The sequence below is a fragment of the Mobula birostris genome, chromosome 27 (genome assembly GCF_030028105.1).
Source record: "Mobula birostris isolate sMobBir1 chromosome 27, sMobBir1.hap1, whole genome shotgun sequence".
Lineage (NCBI taxonomy): Eukaryota > Metazoa > Chordata > Chondrichthyes > Myliobatiformes > Myliobatidae > Mobula > Mobula birostris.
This window is the reverse complement of record NC_092396.1, coordinates 11,795,285-11,815,668: the sequence shown is the minus strand read 5'-3', so window position 1 is coordinate 11,815,668 and position 20,384 is coordinate 11,795,285. Positions and strand designations below refer to the sequence as shown.

Sequence of the window (20,384 nt, the reverse complement as noted above, 5' to 3'; positions counted from 1 at the left end):
TTAATGCACAAATCTAATCAGCCAATCATGTGGCATCAAATCAAAGCATAAAAGCATGCAGACGTGGTCAAGAGGTTAATGCCTTGTTAACGAAAGAAGTCAGAGGAGAATGGCCAGGCTAGTTCAAGTTCATAAGAAGGCGACAGTAAGTCAAACAACCATGAGTTACAACAATGTAGTGCAAAGGACCTTCTCTGAAAGCACCACACATTGGACCTTAAAGTGTATGGTCTTCAGCAGCAGAAGACCATGAACATACACTCACTGGCCACTTCATTAGGTGGAGGAGATACCCAGTAAAGGGGTCACTGAGTACAAAGTGAGGGGTGCATTGAGTGATTTGGAATATCCAACATAAAGCAAGGAAGAGACTATACTGGAAGTTAACTGAGAGCTCCCACATCACTGCGATGTTTTCCCCAGCCACTCAAATCAGTCACGCCTGGCTGCACTCACCCTGGCAAAATCTCTCGGCACTCACAGATCAATTAGTTAATTTATAGTTCCATCAGTTACTAAACTGGAAAAAGCCAGAAACACACCCCCAGAGCCAACCAAGGACTATTGGAGTTCGGTGTTAAGGATAATTGTATCCTCATTTCTATGCTAACTTCAGCTGAGCTACTCGGTATAAGATCGATGCTTGTGAAGAATAAGCCGAAAGGAGAGATCCTGATTATCTCTATTACAGGGTACATTAAATGATTTATGGACTCATGCTACAGAGCATGGTAGTTTAGCAGTTAACGTAACTCTCTTGCAGTGTCAGTGATGCGTGTCCAATTCCGCTGCTGTCTATAAGGAGTTTGTACGTTCTCCTTGTGACCGCGTAGGTTTCCCGCAGGTGCTCCAGTTTTCCGGAACGGCCTGCTATTGTGCTGTATCTCTAAATAAAGAGAGAGAGGGGTACCTGAGACGAGTTTCTTAGAGCAGGATGGGCAAATCACAGCTCACCATTTGCAAAGAGCTCTTTTATGGTTCAAGAGATTGATAGCAATCACACCCCTGTGAGCTTTAACAATCAAATGAATTTTCTGGAGTCTGTAACATCAATAAACCTCAATAAACACATTTTGGGAATACAATAGTATTAAGTGAACAGTGCCCCATAACCTCAGCAGAGTAGCCCAGAAGCATGCTTTTTTTCATAGTAGTTTTAAATGGTCACAGTCTGTATGAGGCCACAAAGGTGCATAGTAGAAACAGATACATTACGGACATTTAAGAAATTCTTAGAAAGGCACATGGATGATAGAAAAGTGGAGAGTTATGTAGGAGGAAGGGTTAGATTGATCTTAGAGTAGGTTAAAAGGTCGGCACAACATCTTGGGCTGAAGGGCCTGTACTGTGTTGTAACATTCTATGTTCTATATGACTGTGACATGTGTGTGATCTTCTGTAGAATGTTACTGTATAATACAAAGTCTTACAGACTATGGTTACAATTAATAATATTTAAATGATAATAGTCCTACATTAATTTCATGGATAAAATCCCATCGCTAAGCTACAAGAAACACTGGTATGAATTAGAAAACAAATGACTTAAGCCAGAATAAGACGTGTACACTGCATGTATTACTCTTGCTATGCCTTATCTGTAAAACATTGCCAAGTCCTACAAAGTCACTACGAAACTAATCACTACAAGTTTCCATTCAAGTACCCTCCTAGATCACAATTAAGGAAAAATGAGGTAACTGTATAAAATCCTGTCTTGATGGCCAACATTAATTTCTGTGTTCAAGAATGAAGTGGGCAGGACAACTGAAGTTATATTTGTTATATTATTTAAATGTCAGAAAATGTTCATATTCTGGTGAAAATTTTAAAGAAAGTTTTACAGAAATTTGCTGCAATTTTAGATTCTAAAAATTAAAAAAACCGCAATTTAAAAAAACAAATTCAAAGTTCCTAAAGATTTACCACCACCAGGACGTGGACTTAGATCTTGCAGTGTGTAATCTTATGTAATTTAATGTAGTTCCAGAAATCTGAAGAGTTGAAGAGCTTTCACTAAAAATACTTAACTACGATGCATGTCTTATCCTGACAAAGGGTCTCGGCCCGAAACATCAACTGTACTCTTTACCATAGATGCTGTGTAGCCTGCTGAGTTCCTCCAGCACTTTGTGTGTGTTGCTTGGATGTCCAGCATCTGCAGATTTTCTCTTGTACAGTTCTGAGAGCCAAAAGCTTTGACAGTTATAGAGAGCAGTGCACAGAACAATGTATATAGAGTTATGGTATAAATATATAGAGGGAGTACTCTGAACTGGGACTGGAGAATGTATTTAGAATTGACATGATGATAGAGGGAAGATACCACCAACAATTTATTTATGAAAACAGAATGTAGTACCTTGGATATTTTACATAGAATCATATAGAAAGAGAGGTACCCTGGACCATTTATTTGGACTTATCATATAGATTCTGAAGGCGCAGAGAGAGATATATTGAATAATTTATACAGAATCACAGTATAGATGTAGGGAGGACACAATATACAATCTATATTAGTCTAGTCAAGTTCAAGTTTATTGTTATTCAAGCATATATATTCAGTAATGTGCAAGAGTCTTATACACAAATGTATATTGTATATAGTTAGGGAGCCTAAGACTTTTGCACAGTACTGTAGTTATTTTATGTATTGCACTGTACTGCTGCCACAAAAAAAACAACAGATTTCATGACATATGTGAGTGATGATAAACCTGATTCTGATTCTGATATGAGTCTCTATTGTGGACTGAGAGTGGGAGGGGAGCAGGGAGAGAGAGAGTGTGTGTGTGTGTGTGTGTGTGTGTGTGTGTGTGTGTGTGTGTGTGTGTGTGTGTGTGTGTATGTGTGTGTATCTAAGACTTTTGTACTGTATATACCGCCAAATGAAACAATGTTCCTCTAGACCAGGATGCACAACACTGTACATCTAGCTCACACACAACACATAAAAGTAATATTACAATATATAAATTAACAACGAATAAAATATATTCCAGAAGATTGACATTTAGCATAGGTGCATTTACAACAAAAGTAAAAAAGTAAACAGTATAATGCTACTGGCGCTTCATACGTGATGAGACCTGGGTGGTGGCAGGGTGTTCAGTAGTCTCATAAACCGGGAGAAGAAGCTGTTTCTCATCGTAGCAGTTCTTGTCCTAACGCTATGGTACCTCCTATCTGATGGTAGGGAAGTAAAGAGATTATTGGATGGATTGGAAGGTTCCTTGACAATGCTAAGGCCTACGTACACAGCGTTCCTGACATATATTTCAGATGGGTGGAAGAGAGAGCCTGGTAATCCTCTCAGCAGTTCTCGCAAACCTCCGCACAGGGTCTTGGGGTCAGATGCCTAACATTCAATGCATCTCCCTCTGTCATCATGATCATTATGTGCTGTGTCATATGACATAGGTGATCATGGCCTCATGACTATGACTGTTTGTTGCAAATTTTCCTACAGAAGTGGTTTGCCATTGCCTTCTTCTGGGCAGTGTCTTTAGATGACAGGTCACCCCAACCATTATCAATACACTTCAGAGATTGCCTGCCTGGCATCAGTGGTCGCATCACCAGGACTTGTGATGTGCACCAGCTGCTCATACAACCATCCACCCTGATCAGGGGCTAAACAGGTGTTACACCTTGCCCAAGGATGACCTACAAGCTAGCAGAAGAAAGGAGCACCTTACACCTCCTTTGGTAGAGACGTATCTCCACCCTGGCAACCCATCATCTCTCTCTGTATTTGCACCATGACCTTAGGTTAATTATCCAGGTAACTTCCTGATTCCACACTATGACTTTACATAAATTGTCCAAGATAGCCTGTACTTTGTCCTTCTCATGCCTCTATATAAACTGTCTGACGTTTGTATAGATACTGGGTGGAATCCCTGAACTATTACACAGAATCACAGTATGGGTACAAAGTACACTTAATAATTTATGGGGTGCCTTTTACTGGCTAGTTCAAAAGAGTGCTCTCTGGACCTTTATTTAATAATTTCCAAGAAATTGTCCTTTGCGGTTTGTACTCTGCCCTAGAAAGATCACCTCACTGGAAATCCTTTTCTGTTTACGTAGCATCCTTTTAATCAAAAAATATTCTGTTCAATATATTGTATTCTGTGCTCTGCAGGGAAAACCTGGTATTATGTCAATGACAATGACTGATGTAACCTATCGAAAGGTTTATATGCGAAACCAAGCTGGTGTTTCCTAGCTGGTGAGTTTCATATTGAATTAAATCTGTTCACACAGTGACACATCACAACCTATGCTTTATGGGCCATCACATGCTGATACCATGCAAAGGTTCTGCCAGTGATATTTCGCTTTCTCTTTTTCTTTTGCCTCAGGTCAAGGTTCCACTGAATCATCCTTCCTCACAGAGATCTTAATTAGATAGGGCATGACATCTCACGAACTGTAAGCTAATCCATTATGGGGTATCAATTAACAGAAGCCATTCCATCTTCCTACTCAAAGCCATAGATCTAAACACTTCCTTGCAGGATTCTTAGTAGTGTGGAAAAGCAGAGGGATCTTGGGGTCCACATTGACAGAGTGGTAAGAAGGCGTATGGTGTGCTTGCCTTCATTGCTCATGGGATTGAGTTCAAGACCCATAAGGTCACATTGCATCTCTATGAAATTTTGGTTAGACCACACTTGGAGCACTGCATTCAGCTTTGGTTGCCCTATTACAGGATGTGGGAACTTTAGAGAAGATGCAGAGGATATTGCATTCCAGCGCAATTGGCTGTAGGTCATGTACCTGACCTTTAACACCTTTTTATTGGCTCTGCTCCAGGCCAGCATCCATTTATTGCCCCCTTCCCAGCAAGTGACAATTGGTAATTTATGGCTCTTTGTTCTCAATCAGCAACCAGCTTGAATCACACAGACCAAACACAGACCCCAACATTCACAAACCTGCATGTTATATCCAACCAAAGAACATTTCCGTTCACAAATAGCTTCTTATTTGGAAACGATCTCTAGTTCAGCTGATTACCTGAGGCCTCATTGCGTTTACTTTAAAACAATGATCAAGCCAGGCAACTGACTCACAAAATGGAGAACACAGTCTCTTCATAAAATGGCAGCCTCCATCTCCTCCCTCATGGCAAGAAAAAAGGCAACTAGTCTGTCTGCTTCCACTGTCCTCGATTCATTCGAATTCACTGATTTGTAGACTGTAGTTCTTTCTGGCCAATAATAAGCACCCCTGAGATGACAGTAGGCTGCATAGCCCTGCAGTGGCCAGGAAGTTTACGCCCAACTGATCTGTGGAGAACAACCACTATCGAGGATTCTGATGTCATTGAACACCAAAGTACATTTCAAAGAGCGGTTATTTTCAAAGTATGCATACCATACACAACCTTGAGGTTTGTCAGCTTACAGGCAGCCACAAAACAAAGAAACCCAATAGAATCCATTTTTTAAAAGGCCATCAAACACCTAACGTGCAAAAAAGAACAAATCATACCAACCATAAAAGCAAGCAAATAACATTCTGAAATGAAGTTCACAAAAGTGCATTCACAGCCACGAAGCCAGTCATCACTGCAGCTGGTCCAGGAGCCTGGTAGTTTTGGACCATAGCTTCAGTTCAGCGCAGAGATGAGTAAACCTCGCGAGCTGTACACTGGCCCATCCCTCTCCTCCGGTCCCTGGGCTAGGCGAGGAGTAATAGCCTCTCAGCTTGTCCATAGATGCATTGTTTAAGGAGGAAACACAAATGGTCTACAGACATTAAATAATGAGATTGTGTTCATGGGTTGGTTCATTGTCCGTTCTGAAGTTTGTTAGTGGAGATGAAGAAGATGACCCTAAAACCTAAGATTGAATGTCTTCAGGCTCCTGTACTACCTCTCTGATGGTACAGAAAGAGAAGTGGTACAAGAAGGAGAATGACAATAGAGCACGTCCTGGGTGATGGATACCACTTTTTGAGGCATCACCTTTTGAAGATATCCTCACAAACTGGGGGAGGCTAGTCCCCAGGATGGGGCTGACTGAGTTTACAACCCACTGCAGCTTTTTACAACCCTGTACGGTGACCCCTCAATATCAGACACTGATGCAACCAGTTCAAATGCTCTCTCTGAGAACCTTTGGTGACATAACAAATCTCCTTAAAACCCCTAATGAAATATAGCTGCTGGTGTGCCTTCTTTGTAATTGTATCAATATGCTGGGCCTAGAATGGATCTTCAGGGATGTTGAAGACCCAGGATGTCCTACATGTGTTAAACATATGTATTACGAATGAAATATACCAAATAAAGTGGCCACTGAGTGCATGACCGTGGTCTTCTGCTGCTGCAGCCCATCCACTTCAAAGTTCAACACGTGCATTCAGTGATGCTCTTCGGCACACCACTGTTGTAATACATGTTTATTTAAGTTACTGTCACCTTCTTGTCAGCTTGAACCAGGCTGGTTATTCTCCTCTGACCTCTCACATTATCAAGGTGTTTTCACCCACAGAACTGTCGCTCACTGGATGGTTTTTTTTTGTTGTCTCATCATTCTCCATAAACCCTAGAGACTGCTGTGTGTGAAAATCTCAGGAGATCAGCAGTTTCTGAGATACTCGAACCCCACCCCATTTATACAGCACAGAGTAGGTCTTTCCATCCCTTCAAGCTGCGCCGTGTCAACAACCCCCAGCAACCAATATTTAACCCTAATCTAATCACGGGACAATTTACAACGATCAATTAACCTACCCATACATCATTGGACTGTGGGAGGAAAACCCACATGTTCCATGGGGAGGGTGTACAGGGACTCCTTACAGAGCTGTGCCAGAATTAAGCTCCAAGCTACTACGTTACCATGGCGCCCAATAGTGCCAGATGGGATGGCACCCTATCTGGCACCAACATTCATTCCATAGCTAGTGTCACTTAGATCACATTTCTTCCCAATTCTTATGTTTGGTCAGAACAACTGAACAACAACAACAACTATTATTATTATTATTATTATTATTATTATTATTATTCTTCTTCTTCTTCTTCTTCTTCTTCTTCTTCTTCTTCTTCTTCTTCTTCTTCTTCTTCTTCTTCTTCTTCTTCTTCTTCTTCTTCTTCTTCTTCTTCTTCTTCTTCTTCTTCTTCTTCTTCTTCTTCTTCTTCTCCCAGTTTAGACACATCTAGGCGTATTACTGCCCTCCACAGGATGAATAATTAATTATAGCACTTCAAGGAACTCAAATTCTTGAATACAACCTATTCTCACGTATAAATTGAATAATAAACTCTTCAATCAGATGTTGGTTCTCTTGATGGCCAAACAAAGATTTAATAGAAAACCAAAATACATTTAAGCCAGAGAGCATCTAGAACAACATGCTTCTTTCAATTTTGTATCGGTTACAGCTCAGCAACACATGCTGGACGGTTTCTGGACTACTACAGTCACATAACACGAGGAATTGTGCAGATGCTGGAAATTCAAGCAACACACATCAAAGTTGCTGGTGAATGCAGCAGGCCAGGCAGCATCTCTAGGAAGAGGTACAGTCGACGTTTCAGGCTGAGACCCTTCGTCAGGACTAACTGAAGAAAGAGCTAGTGAGAGATTTAAAAGTGGGAGGGTGAGGGGGAGATCCAAAATGATAGGAGAAGACAGGAGGGGGAGGGATGGAGCCAAGAGCTGGACAGGTGATTGGCAAAAGGGATCTGAGAGGATCATGGGACAGGAGGGCCAGGGAGAAGGAAAAGGGGGAGGGGGTGGAACCCAGAGGATGGGTAAGGGGTATAGTCAGAGGGACAGAGGGAGAAAAAGGAGAGTGAGAGAAAGAATGTGTGTATATAAATAAAGGATGGGGTACGAGGGGGAGGTGGGGCATTAGCGGAAGTTAGAGAAGTCAATGTTCATGCCATCAGGTTGGAGGCTACCCAGACGGAATATAAGGTGCTGTTCCTCCAACCTGAGTGTGGCTTCATCCTTACAGTAGAGGAGGCCGTGGATAGACATGTCAGAATGGGAATGGGATGTGGAATTAAGTCAGATAATCCAGTAGGATGTTTTCCTATTATCTTTAAATAATAGTTTAGCCCACAACGCCCCAACCTAAGTCTTGTTAATTTCACCATATCTCTACGACTTAAAAGGTAACAGTCTGAGACTTTTCTAATTAGTGAGTGACTAGAAAAATAATGCCTGCCCTTTAATTCATTTTTCCAATCCTCTTGCCACTTCTTCTCTATACTTTTTTTTAATCCTACTTCTCAATTCTGCTCTGCCTAGGGGAACTCTAATTTCTACTTGCCTGCTCTGTAAGGAAGACTTTGCAATGCCATCCACAACTTCATTTCCCTCCACCCCAGCATGCCCAGGTATCCATGAAAATCTGACTGCATAACCCATCTTCCCTACTCTAAACAACACTAAGAGAATCTCAATAACTATGTCAGGACGAGCTTTCGATTTATTCCCTTTTATAGCCTCTAAGGCAGCAGCAGAATCCAAACAGATGATAACCCTACATGGTCGAGAGTCTTCTATCCACCATAAGGCCCAGAGGATTGCTAATAATTCTGTTGCAAAGACAGAAACACCATCTGAAACCTGGTGACCAATCTTAACTCCAAGTTGAGACACATACATCCCAAATCCTGCCCTACTGCTCTCTGAGTCCACTGAGCCATCAGTAAAAATCTTCAGATAAGATCCCCATTTATTATTTAAATATTCATTTGTGATCAACGCTGATGAATTTGCTCTGCTTCCTTGAAGCTGGAAAAGGAGGAATAGGTCTACTTCTGGTTCTAGCAAGAGCTAAAAAGGGGCGGGTGGCAAGCAAATTTGGTCAACTATGTCTTCCTCAGACAGTTTCAATTTCACAGCCCAGTTATTAACTAATCTAAAAATGGATATCTTTTAACTTTACTTGTCGCTCTGACTTCCCCTGCAAAAGACACTTTGGTGGACAACTGTGATTGAAGCCATTTAGTTTTGCCCAATACTGCAGGACTGAATTCATCTTAAATGTAGAGGCACTTCTCCCATCTCCACACATAATGCCAGGACTGATGTTGTTCTAAAAGCTCCACAACAGAGTCTAAGTGCTTTGGACTGCGCAGTGTCTCGTTTTCCAAGCACTGTCTTAGCAACGGAACCATAAGCAATACAACCATAATCAATAACTGATCTAATCATAGCTAGATATATTAAGTACATAGTTTCCCGCCCTGCTCCCTAGTCGCATCCAGAAATACTTCTCATAAAACTGAACTTCTTCTGTCTGTATCTTGTTTTACGGCGGTTGGCATCCAGCTTAATGGTGACCATGTCTGCATGCTTTTATGCATTGAGTTGCTGCCACATGATTGGCTGATTAGATATTTGCATTACTGAGCAGGTGTACAGGTGTACCTAATAAAGTGACCACTGAGTGCACTTTTGAAATAAAGAAGGAAATCTGGGATATTTTATCACCAATCAAGCACAGAAACCTTTTGTACGTTATCAACCTCAATGCCAACTGCAGATGGAGGAATTTGTTCTCTGTTCATTGGAGATGGTGACTTCTGCCAATGTCTGAACAAAGTAAAAGGGACATTAGTCTAAGTATTAACCCAATGCCTTGTGCCCTGGGAGTTATTAATTTTAAAGTCTGATGCATTCAGAGCTATTAATTCATCGTAATCTAGACTAGGGAACAGTGGTGTAGAGGTTATTTTACTGAGGATTCAAGTCCAGAGAAATGAGCGAACAAATTTAAATTTACTTAATTATAAAAAAATTAGATTAAAAATACGTTGTATTAATTACTGATGACAAAGTAATGACCTCATTGTTGTAAAAATTCATCTGCTTCACTATTAATGAATTCCACAGACTCACCGCTTTTCAGAGGGAGGGAATCTGCTGCCTTCACTGGTCTGGCCATTAGGTAAACCCAGTCTTTGGGCCACATTGTTCCTTAAATGCCTACTTAGGTGGCCTGGTAAGACTGAAAGACTGTGGAACCATGTGCTGTGGTCAGATGAGTCCACATTTCATCTAGTTTTTGGAAAAAACGGGCATCGAGTTCTCCATGCCAAAGATGAAAACGACCGTCCAGATTGTTATCAGCAAAAGGTGCAAAACCAGCATCTGTGATGGTATGGGGGTGCATCACCCATGGCATGGGCGAGTTGCATGTATGTGAAGGTACCATTGACTCTGAGGCGTATATTAGGATTTTAGAGAGACATATGTTGCCATCAAGGTGACGTCTCTTCCCAGGACGTCCATGCTTATTTCAGCAGGACAATGCCAGACCACATTCTGCACGGGCTACAACAGCATGGCTTTGTAGTCCCATGACCAAGATTATTCTTGGCAATTTTTTCTACAGAAGTGGTTTGCCATTGCCTTCTTCTGGACAGTGTCTTTACAAGATGGGGACCCCAGCAATTATCAATACTCTTCAGAGATTGCCTGCTTGGTGTCAGTATTGCATATCCAGGACTTGTGATATGCACCAACTGCTCATACGACCATCCACACCACACTCACATGGTCAGGGGGCCCAAACGGGTGTATATATATGTGTGTGTGTGTGTGTAATGAGTAATGCCAAAAGAGAGCAAAAATAGTGAGATTGTGTTCATTGGATGAGAAGAAGCTGTTCCTAAAACGTTGATTGAATGTTTTCAGGCTCTTGAACCTCCTATCCGATGGCAACAATGAGAAGAGCCGCTGTTCCTGCCAGCTGTATATTCCCTTAGAAAGGGAAACATTTTCTTGGCTTTGATCTTGTCAAACCTCCTCATTATCTTACATATTTCAATAAACTCCCTAAACTCCTGTGCCTATAAGCCAAAGCTGCACACACCTCCCTTCACATAAGGAATTAACCTAGTGAACTTTGCTGGAACTGCTGCCCAATACAAGTATATTAAATAAGGAGAACAAACCTGTCTGCAGTGCCCCAGGTGCAGTCTCAGTCACACCCTGCACAGCTGTAGGAGAATTCCCAGCTCTTCATTCCCCTTACAACAAAATGCCTTCCTGAACATTTGCTGCAGCTGCAGGTTAACTTGCTGGGTTTTATACAGATCCCTCAAAACAGCTGCATTTCTTTCTTTGTTTGAAGAATATGCTGCTTTTCTATTCTCTCCACAATAGTAGAAATTTGCCCACACTAAACTCCATCTGTGAAATTTGTGGACACTTGCTTGACCTTTCAATATCCCTTGCAAACACTTATTCTACAGAGCATGCTGCTGGTCTGTGGAATTCTATGCCTGAAATTAGGTTGTGATTCTTCCAGTGGTCACCTCCCTAACTCTTCTAATTCCTGCGTTACGTTAGGTGGCACAGTAATATAGTGGTTAGTGTAATACTTTACAGTGCCACTATTTGTGATTTAATTCCTGCCATTGTCTCTCAGGAGTGTATACGTTCTCCCCTTAACCATGTGTGTTTCCTCCGAGTGCTCTGGTTGTTGGCACCAGAAGAATGGCGACTATTGGGGGCTGCCCCCAGCACATCTTCGGATTGGGTTGGTCATTGACATAAATGATACATTTCACTATCTGTTTCAATGTTTCAATGAACATGTGACAAATAATAAATCTAAGCTAATCTTTGCTTATTTTCTGTCCTTGTATCATTCGCAAACATAGTTACAGTGCTCTTGGTACCTTCATTGTCGTTATTAACCGTGTACATTGTTGACCATTCAGAAATGATCCCTGTGCCTTTTTCCTGCTCCTTACCAAGATTTTGTCTGAATATAATCTATTTGGACTTATCCTGACTGTGCTCTGTTTGTTGTCCAATCCTCCATCCGTAATACTCCAGTCAGGGACTGGCACACATTGACATGGTTCATAAACTCATTGTGGTACTGAAATGATGGGCAGCACTCTCTGAGTGATGTGTGAGCAGAACTTAGTGCAGGAAAGGATGTGGCTTTGGGAATCCAGATGCATTGATCTACTGTGCTAAGTGGAGTTCTGGGGTCCAGCTGCCATTTTGGGTTGGAGGAAAGACTAGAGTATAGGCTGGCAGGGAATCGTCCCAAGGTGGAATTCAAATAAAGTCTGAGTGAAGAGTCAGGTACTATCTTCAGACACAATATCATGAGGGAATATTAAACTTGGCCCCTAGAGTGGTGGGAGATACACAGCTCCAAATGAGATATAGTGGAAGGTCGACAACTCAGAGCAGATTGGAGAGCAGACATTAACATTTAGCAACAGAATTCTGAGTAAGAAAAATACGTCAGCGACCGACCAACAAGGTACACAATTTCGGTGGTTTCTGGACTTCTCTGTTCTCCTTTTCTGCAATTTTCACTTAGCTCATGTGTTGCAAATTGCAACAAATGCAACCTGCCAGTGAGATATTGAGGGGAGGTGGGGAGAGGGGCCGGAACTACTATCTCCAGCTCCTACTGCAGCTGAAGGAAGGGCCATAACGCAAGACGAAGGGACGCAAGGGTTGAGGTGTGGGTAAACCAAACCGGACGCGTGCTTGGCCACTGGTACGAGCAGGCAGAATTTTAAAAAACGCGAACACCCATCTCAACATCAAAACACAAAGGAATGAATGGAGGGGGGGGGGTGGGTGAGAGAAAGGGATGGTGGGTGGGAGTGAGTGGGGACACATCCAGGGTCGCGTCCGCCAGGTCAACCCGCATCTACGCGCACGGGAACGCGCCTGAGGAAGCAGTGGAAGGGACAGGACCAGATAATTGTACGCAGTTTTCGAAGGGTGACTCTTTCACATATTTAAGGCGGCATCGAAGAAAGATCGTGTAAAATAATAATAGCAAAAACTAAAGAAACCCTTTTCAGTGTACAGTCCATGTATTTAAATACTGTAAGTATTCAACAATCCCAATTTATTCCGCTAAAATGTAACTTCATATTTCCAAAGATATGCATATACGTTGTCTATATATAATGCATAGTCTATTTGCAATCTTATGATCTTGTACACATTAACATCAATTTTAGTCATATCATTTATTACATCGAATCAACTTTCCCTTGGATTTATTTTTGGAGAACCAGCGCTTGTTCCAAGATAAAAATCTTGGAAGAGGAATCTGAAAATAGAAAAAACGGTAGCCGCTGTAATATTTCATTTCATTTCGGGAACTTGGTCATTGAGATATTCCCTGAAGTGAAATAAATAGTTCTGCACGGCGATTTGGACACTGCAACCGGAGCAGGAGAGAATCTTGGATATTTTAAAGAAATGATTTACCTCGAGAGACTTGTGTCAGCCGAGGGGCACCAACACGACCACTCAGCATCAATTTCGTCTTCTCTCATCCGGCTCGCAAATGTCAGATCCAGTATTTTTCGTTGCACAGGCAGGGGCAAACACGGACATTCACCCAGCTCCCAGAGCGGCGATTCCCCGGTTGAAATCAGCACTGGGCACCCGCTCCATTCATTCCACTCACACACCAGCCGACAAACGAAAGCACCGGGAGCAGCCCTGAAATCTGAGCCCCGCTCTCCCGCTCTCCCGGCAACTGTTGTCTCCTCGGCACTGACGGTGAAAGGACTGAACATTTGCAGACCCAGAGTCGATTGGAGTCATCGGTGAGGGGTGGACTCGCGATCAGGGGCGGTGAGGGTGCAGGATGAGGATCAAGCCTACGCTGGGGGGAGTTCTTTTCCCCTAAGTTCTGCGAAGCGCATGCCCAGGAAGCCCGCTGAGCGCGCGCGCGCGTTCACAGAGGGAGATTGATTGAGAGAGAGAAAGAGAGAGAGAGAGAGAGGGTACGGCGTTTTCCCTCATACTGTGCAATTCGTCCATGCCCAAATCTTTCTCGAGAGCATTCCGACATTTGACACAGGATGCATTCATCACGATTCCCTGCACCCGCTACCAGCCAAGTCTCCGTGAACCATATACGGTGATTCGCAAACTGTTGCGGGATTTAGCTCCAGCTTGGGAGGGAAGGCATGAAGAAAATGTTTCCTCCATTGAGGATTGCTAGACACAGGGCACAGATGAAACCTTTGTTCCAGGGAGTTGTCAGAATCTCCAACGGAGTACCACAGGGAAATTTTCAGAATTAAAATGAGGTTTATTATCACTAACATAGGTCGTGATTTTTTTTGAGTGTGTTTGTGGTAGCAGTACGGTGCAATACATTAAAATACTATAAATTACAATCAGAAATGCATGTGCAAATATATTAAGTAGTACAAAAAGAAAGCAAAAGTAATGAAGAATGTTTGTAGTGAAGTAGTAAAGATGGGTTCATTGTCCTGAAATTTTATAGCGGAGGGGAAGAGCTGTTCCTAATACGGTACAGTGTGTGTGTGTGTGTGTGTGTGTGTGTGTGTGTGTGTGTGTGTGTGTGTGTGTGTGTGTGTGTGTGTGTGTGTGTGTGTGTGTGTGTGTGTGTGTCTGTCTGTCTGTCTGTCTGTCTGTCTGTGTGTGTCGTCCTTCAAGCTCCTATACCTCCTCTCTGATGGTAGTAATAAGCATGTCCCGGTTGTTGGGAGACCACAGGACGGATGCCCCCTTTTTAGAGACGTCGCCTTTTAAAGAGATCCTCCTTGATAGCGGGAAGTCCAGTGCTCATGATAGAATGAGCTGAGTTTACATCCCTCAGTGCAGTGGCCTCGTACGAGATAGCGATGCGACCTGTGAAATGCTCTTCATCTGTAGGACTTTGGACGATAACACAGGAACAGGCCCTTCTGCCCACAATGTGATGCCGAACTAATTAAACCAGTAACCTACTCAACACCTAATTAAACGAATCCCTTCTGCCTACATAACGTCCATATTTCTCCATTCTCTGCACAATTATGTGCCATCAAAAAGGCTTTTGAATGCCACTATTATATTTCCCTCCACCACCAACCCTGGCACCCACCAACCTCCATGTAAAGATTTGCCCTAAATTTTCCTTAGAACTTATCCCTTCTCGTTTGAAATGCGTGCATTCTAGTATTAGATATACTCAATGGTAGCGTTATTAGGTATACCTGAACATCCACTTGTTAATGCAAATATCTAATCAGCCAATCATGTGGCAGCAACTCAATGCATAAAAGCATGTAGACACGGTCAAGAGGTTCACTTACTTTTCAGACCAAACATCAAAATGGGGAAAGAAATGTGATCTAAGTTACTTTGATTATGGAATGAATGTCAGTGCCAGATGGACGGTTTGAATATCTCTGAAACTACTGATCTCCTGGGATTTTCACATGCAATAGTCTCTAGAGTTCACAGAGAATGGTGCATAAGACAAAAAAAAAATCCAGTGAGTGGAAATTCTGTGGACAAAAACAGCTTGTTAAAGAGAAAGCTCAGAGGAGAATGGCCAGACTGTCCAGCCGACAGAAAGACAACAGTAACTCAAATAACAAACAAGAGAAAATTTGCAGAAGCTGGAACTCCAAAATAACACACACAAAATGCTAGTGGAATTCACTGGGCCAGGCATCATCTATGGGAAAGGGTAAACAGTCAATATTTTGGGCCAAGACCTTTCATCAGGACTTAGCACAAGAAGAAATGGGTAACTTACCTCAATGACTATTGTTCAGTAGCACTTGCATCCACAGTATTGAAATGCTTTGAGGTGTTAGCAATGAAGCACATCAACTATTGCCTGAGGAGTGACTTGGATCTACACCAATTTGCCTAGCATCACGACAGGTCAACATCAGATGCCATTTCACTGGCTCTCCACTCGGCTCTGGAACATCTAGGCTGCAAAGATGCATACATCAGGATGTTCTTCATTGACTACAGCTCTGCATTCAATACCATCATCTCGTCAAAACTAATCAATAAGCTCCGAAACCTAGGCCTCAATACCTCCTGGTACAACTGGAGCCTTGATTTCTTCATTTACAGACCCGAGTCAGTTCAGATTGGCACCAACATCTCCTCAACAGTCTCCATCAGCACAGGTGCACCACAAGGCTGTGTGCTTAGCCCTCAGCTCTACTTGCTTTATACTAATGGCTGTGAGGCTAAGTACAACTCTAATGCCATATAAAAATGTTTGCTTATGTTGTAGGCCAAATCAAAGGTAGTGACTAATCAGCATGCATATGAGAGAGATTGAATATCTGACTGACTGATGCCACACCTAATAATTTCTCTCACTCAATGTCAGCAAAACCAAGGAACTGATTATTGACTACAGGAGAGAGTCAGTAACTCTAAATTCCTCGGCATTATCATTTCAGAGGATCTATCCTGGTTCCAGCATGTAACTGCCATTACAAAGAAGGCATGGCAACGCCTCTACTTTCTGCAACGTTTGTGCAGATTTGGCGTGTCACCTAAAACTTTGGCAAACTTCTAGAGATGCGAGGTGGGCAGTATACTGACTGGTTGCACACAGCCTGGTATGGGAACACCAATACCTTTGAATGGAAAAGACCACAAAAAGTAGTGGATACAGCCCAGTGCATCACAGGTACATCCCTCCCTACCATTGAGCACACCTGCATGGAGCGCTGTCGCAGGAGACCAGATCCATTATCAGGGATTTATTTATTTATTATTATGACTGATATTTTCTTTTCATTTTGTATTTGCACTGTTTGTTGTCTTTTATAGTTGGTTGTTTGTCTGTTTCTGTCATGTGAGACTTTTCCGAAGGGCTTGTTTTGTGCTGTACTTTTCTATGACTCTATATTGAACTGAGGTCTTGTATGACCTCTGGGCAAGAAAGGTTTGGAGCAAACCCATTGCCTTCAGTTCAAGCTAATGCTTACCTCTTCAGTCACTGCTCCAAAAGCAGATTATTTGGCCATTATCACCTTATGTTTTAGGATCTGAGCCAATTCCTACTTGTGTTTCTTTTATTCTAATTTCTAAATGGCTGGAAAGTGATTTGAGAAGCCTACTATTATTCCATTGAACAGAAAGTAAGTAGAAACACAAGAGAAATATTTTTTCACTGATGCGTAGTTTCCTTCTCAAACAGACATTGCACTTTTATAAAAGTAGATATGAGCAAACTCTGTTTTAGCTTGAGGTTCTGGTCTAATTTCGCTAACCACTTCTGCTGAGATGTGTTTGCTAAATAGCTCACATATCATATATTGATATGTAATTGATGCTGGTTGTTCAAAGGCACCAAGCGATCAGTCAGCCACAAGAGAAAAGGGGCAGATTATCTGCAATTTACATCCTTGAGAATTTATTCTCTCCAATGCAATACAGGGTTTGTAATATGTGTTCGTAATACAGGACCAGCTCAAAGAGACAGCAAAAGAACTCCTGGCCTTAATGTCCTAGATTGAAGCGATTCATAACAATCAACTCATCTTGGCCACCAGGTATTAGCTTACTTTGCACACACATGCCTTCTGAAGGTAAACAGTCTGCAGGGAAAGCTGCTGGTGAACTGTAATAAAGATAAATAAAAGACATTTGTGTGTGACACACGAATAAAATGCTGGAAGAACTCAGCAGGTCAGGCAGCGCCAATGGAGAGGAATAAATGGTTGACTTTTCAGGCTGAGATGCTACATCAGGACTGGAGTTGATTTGTGTGTGTATTTTGGGGGGGTGGAGGAGGGAGGCATGTCCACACTGTGTAGGGGTTTGTTAATCTTGTCACTAATAGCAACTTCAACATAATGTGTTTTCAGTGATCTACTGGCAGAATTGGAAGATGTCGCTGCAGGGTAAAGATTTAAAGGCTAGCAAGCTCATTAACATCTGTGCAGAGGAAAGGCAGGTGTACCTGTTCAACAGAAATTTTTCTGTTTTTATTTTGCAGAATCATATTCGCTTTAGTCAGATATTATGACATGCAAGGTTGCATAAACATACAGTACATAGAACAGAGAAAATAGGACATAAAACAGTACAGCTCAGTACAAGCCCTTCAGCCCATGATGTTGTGCTGACTTTTTAACCCACTCCAAGGCCAATCTGTCCCTTCCCTATATATGGTCCTCCATTTTCTTTCATCCATTTGTCTTTTAAATATTCCTAAAATATCTACCTCCACCATCAACGTCAGTAGTGCTCTCCATGCACTTACCACTCTCTGTGGGAAAAACCTGCCTCTGACATTCCCCCTGTACCTCGCCTTCAATTAACATAAAAGTAAGTCCTCTTGGATTAGCCATTGACACCCCGGGAAAATAACCTTGTGGCAATCTAAGCTGCCTAACCATTCCAGATATTCTTTTGGCCATGCTTGCTTCTAGCTGCTGCCACCAGGAAGCAGATACAGGAGCCTTAGGACCCAGGCCACCAGGTTCATAAACAGTTATTACCCCTCGACCTTCAGGCTCTTGAACCAGAGGGGGTAACTTCACCTAACTTAACGTGCCTCAACACTAAACTGATCGCACAGCCTGTGGACTTACTTTCAAGGACTCTACAACTCATGTTCTCTATATTTTTTGGTTATTTATTTAGATTAATAGAAAAGTACAACACAGAAGCAGACCAATCGACCATCTAGTCACTGCTGAACGATTTAAACTTCCTAATTATTTATTATTATTATTTTGTTTGATTTTTTTCCTTTTTGTATTTGCACAGTTTGTTGTTTTTTTGCACATTGGTTGTTTCCCTGTCTTTGTTACATGTGGATTTTCATTGATTCTACTGTGTTTCTTTGTATTTACTGTGAATACCGAGAAGAAAATGAATACATACCTTGATAATGTATATACTTTGAGCTTTGAACTTACTGTAGATGCAATGCATTGTCACATTCAGAATGCAGTTCTATCCCAGTGTCTCATCTCTAGCTCCATACTGCTCTGTATGAATGCACCTTTCAAAAAGATTATTATCATTCAAGAAGTTGAAATTAAGATAGCCAAACTCGTTTCATATACAGTAATATGCAAAAGTCTAAAGCACATATATATCGCTAGAGTGCCTAAGGCTTGCACAGTACTGTGTTTGTCAATGTAGAGTGGAGAGTGAGTTTGTAAATCTGCCGGGAGCAAACAATGTTAGGAGCAGCTAGGGTGAACCACTGCAGGAGGGGTGTGGGACAGGTGGGGGGGAAGAAGTGCCAGGGGTGGCGGGTTGGCATGGATGCAGACACACCCAGCCCTGAGACACCAGGCAAGATCATTTGATTGCAAACAATTGGTTTATTGGTCATTACAGAACGTATCTCTGCTGCTTCCCACTCCCTCCCCTCTCCCTTCCCCTTTTCCCAACCATGATTCCCCTCTCCCTGACCCCTTCACACTCTCAGTCCACAATAGAGAACCCATATCAGAATCAGGTTTATCGTCACTCACGCGTATCATGAAATGTGTTTGTTTTTTTACAGTGGCAGTACAGTGCAATGCATAAAGTTATTACAGTACTGTGCAAAAGTCTTGGGCACCCTAGCTATATATATGTGCCTAAGATTTATGTACAGTACCACAGATCCCTCACAACCAATGATTACTGGTTTACTACACTGATATTTGAAGTCATGATCTTGCAATAGAAAGCCATTGTTCAATTCTTTATACGGCCCGTAAAGTTCAATTCAGTCAATGTAAAATGGAACTTTTAGCAAAATATCAGCTTTCTAATACATTTTTAACATTGGGGACCACACTAATATTTGGAAAGCAATACACTGGGAATAAACGTAGAAAATTTGGAAGAAAATAGGTGGAAAGCACAAACTTTTCAATGTTGGACCAATGATAATTATAATTCACTTCACCAGATCATTTACATCATCCTAATGAGTCTCTGCAAACAATAAAAATCCTCAGGGCATCATATACTCTCTTGGGGATCTCCTGTACATGATATCACAGTTATGGAGCTTCTAATATATTGTTATACATGCCTAAGAAACTCTTCACCACCTTCACAAGGTCCTGGACAGTTCTGTACATATTTAAACCTTCCTGGGGACCTGTGCGTGTATTACTTTACTCATGAGACCTTCTGCATGTATCAACACATTCTTAAGAAGCCCCTTACAAGTTAATGAGTTCTCTGGGACTTCATATCTACTTTCACAATCCTGGAGGTATCAGTTATTCACTAATGCACTCCGGAAAATATTAATGCACTTCTGGGGAACAATTCCCTTGAAGAGGAATTAATTTCTTGTACAGCACATTAAGGTGTTTTTTGACTTGTGATAAATTACTATAACAACACAAGACTCTGTCTTCCTGCAGTTTAGTTAGAACTAAACCTAAACAAAATATAAATAGAAAATGTAATTCGTCAAATTTAAATTCCTTGCTTTGGCTTTGACTCACCAGGGATACCTATTCTTATTTCTAGGATTCACTTTCTTAAATTTCATAATTCATTCATACTGACAATTTATTCTTTGTTTTTCAGTTTTGGATAAGATTTAAGTAAACAGGAAATACCAAATATGGAGTAAGTTAGCAAAAGATGGGTTAACTTGTTAACTCA

At 41.7% G+C, this 20,384-nt stretch overlaps 1 protein-coding gene across 2 annotated transcripts in view; it reads right to left on the bottom strand.

The window, feature by feature from the left end:
- The window catches only part of gpr153 (G protein-coupled receptor 153), a 108,636-nt gene extending 94,966 nt beyond the window's left edge, over nt 1-13,670 (bottom strand). For both annotated transcript variants that reach the window (XM_072245119.1, XM_072245120.1), the window contains exon 1: nt 13,239-13,670. The gene's annotated coding sequence lies outside the window, so the exon portion shown is untranslated. The remainder of the gene's footprint in view (nt 1-13,238) is intronic.
- Nucleotides 13,671-20,384: the final 6,714 nt, after the last annotated feature.